Here is a 2,869-nt window from a genome sequence, read left to right as displayed (position 1 = left end):
TTGGAGCTTCCCTGCCCCCATTTGTCAGCGCTGGCCTCTTACCACTGGAGTCACGGCAGGGGGACAATCCCAGAAGCCTCTTCTGCTGTCTACAATGGCTCCCTCTTGCTGCTGCCACAGGATGGAATTGGCGGCCTCTACCAGTGCATAGCCACTGAGAACGGCTTCTCATACCCAGTAGTCTCCTACTGGGTGGACAGCCAGGATCAGCCCCTGGCCATGGATTCGGAACTGGCGGGCATTCCCCGGGAGCGTGTGCAGGTCCCACTGACCAGGGTTGGTGGCGGGGCTGCCATGGCTGCCCAGCGATCCTATTGGCCTCACTTTCTCGTTGTCACTGTTCTTCTCGCCTTAGTGCTCTCAGGAGCCCTCATCATTCTTCTCGCTTCCCCACTGAGGGCACTCCGAGCTCGGGGCAAGGTCCAGGGCTGTGGGGCCCTGCCCCCTGGAGAGAAGGCCACCTTGAGCAGGGAGCCCTGCCTCCAGCCCCGAAAAGAAAGCCGGACCTCTGTTACAGATGTGGGTGCTGAGAACAACCATGTGGGCACGGAGGTGGTTTAAACTGTGGGTGCAGGCTGAGCTTCTGAGTAGGACATGCACCTAGCCTTGTTGGCTGTGGGCCCCGAGTCATGCAGCCCTGCCTGGGGGGTCGGAGGGTGGTGCATATGACGACCTCCCTCCTCTGACAGGAGCTCCTCCTGCCATCCGGGCTGCCAGTAGCACCCAGTGGGGCCCTGCATGGAGCCTTCTTCCCCAGCACGGCGTCCTTCTACCAGGCACAAGGCTCTCTGATGTAGGGTGCCCCCAGACCTGTATCTGTGCTGTGACAGGAGGATCTGGAGGTGGTCCTGCCGTGCTGACCATCCCAGGAGCTCTCCGGAAAGATCCTGCTCCAGAAGACCCTGAAACCTGAGTGTTGCAGGACACTGCAGTAACGAAGCCCAGACAGTGAACAACCATAAGCTAGGACACTGTTCCTGGAAACTCACTCTGAAGGCAGCTGCTACCTTGGACACGGTCTCCACCTGTCCCAGGGGTCTCTAGGTCCTGCAGGGAGCTGACCCCTCTCGCTCCCCTTAGTGACTCCAGAGAGTTATTCCTGAAGTCTGACTACCTTCCTTCTTGCCTCAGTTGGGGCAGGCTGCTTCCTTTGTCCTAACATGGCAGGGCTAGTGTGAGTCTTGTTCTTCCCTTTGCCCTGGCTAGCCCCTTGACCTCTCTCCTGTCTCTTTCCCTTTGAAAACTGCTTGTCACAGAAAATTTATTTTTTATTAAAAAGACAAAAGCTTATGGATGCTGATGTTTCTGTTGGAGCAGAATGCTCCAGCCGAGGACAGCAGGTTGTGAGGGGAGCACGCAGTTCAGGGCCCCACACCGGTGGGAGGAGGCTGGGGGGGATGTTCTCTGGAACCCCTACCTGCCTCCTCACCAGCCCTAGCACTTCCTTCCAGTAGCCTCCGCTATGTCTGCTAGACAGTGGGCCACACCGCATCTGCCACTAACTCCCTTGCCACGGCCCTCACAGTTGCTGTCCCCACCTCTCCCACAGTTATCGTGACTCCGGCTCCCCCACTCCCCCAGCAGAGTTGAGTTAGTTTCAGCTCTTGGTGGATGAATTTATAAGAGTGTGCAGCCACCCCCAGCCTGGCCACATCCCACTTGGTGGCTGACACAAGGCTCCACCCACACTGGTACACTACCTCCTGTACCTGCTGTCACAAAAGCACAGTCCCACCTTCAGCCAAGGCCTCTTCTGTGTTGGACCAGGAGTTTGTTCTGTAGGTTGTCTGACCCCAGCACTTCCTTCACTTCCCTTAACCCTTCCCTCATCTTTAGTCTTGCCCTCCACCTATAGATATGTTCAGGTAATTTCTATGCGAAAACCAAACACAGCCACAGGCCACAGTGCTGTCCATTCCATCCAGCTGTCTTCCTTACATGGTCTCTGCCCTGTCACCACCGGAGAGGCTGCCTGCCCTCGGAAGCGCTTATTCCACTGAGCCATCTCCCCAGCCCCCCTGATACCTTTAATTCTCAGGCTCTGACTCCTTATCCCTTCCTTGTGCTCTGTTCCTATGACTGTACAAGCCAGGTACAGCCTTGAGCATTGCGTGGCCTTCCTTCACACTCTGGCCACCCTCTTCTCACTACTCTCTTACCACAGGTTCTTTTACTTTTTTTTCTGTTTTGTATTTTAGGGAATGGTCTACAGGGTATTCAGGGGCTCACTACTAGATTGGACTCACAGCAATCTGCCTGTTTACATCCTCCCAAGAGCTGGGATTACAGGCTTGCGCCACCAGGCCAGTCTCAATTGTCTCAGTGCGCCAGGAGAGCGGGGCTGACACCGCAGGCTCAGGGATCGAACCCCAGCCCCTGCACCTGCTTGCAAGCACTTTAAGCTACTGAGCTATTTGGCCGGCCCTTTTACATTTTTTAAAAATGACAAGCATGCCTACACACACACACACACACACACACACACACACACACTGTAGAATTTGTCCCAGCCACTTTTCAGTGGTGTTGGCTGTATTCACACCAGTGTGTGACAGATCTCTACAAATGCTGCCTCTTGCAAAACTGAAACTCCATACGGATTAAACAGCAACCCCTTACCCCGCCCACTTGGCAGGCCCTGGCAAACTACTATTCTTTTTGTTTTCATGACTTTGACTGCTCTCCATAACTCATACAAATGGAATTATACCATACTGGTCCTTTTATGGGCCTCCAAATTCACCCATGTTGTAGCTTTTTTTTTTTTTTTTTTTGGCGGAACCAGGGATTGAACTCAGACCCTTGCACTTGCCAGGGAAGCGCTTATTCCACTGAGCCATCTCCCCTCCGCCCCTGTAGCTTTCAGTAT

Source organism: Octodon degus, unplaced genomic scaffold, assembly GCF_000260255.1.
Source record: "Octodon degus isolate 3935 unplaced genomic scaffold, OctDeg1.0 scaffold00032, whole genome shotgun sequence".
NCBI lineage: Eukaryota > Metazoa > Chordata > Mammalia > Rodentia > Octodontidae > Octodon > Octodon degus.
Note: the sequence above shows the minus strand (reverse complement) of the source record.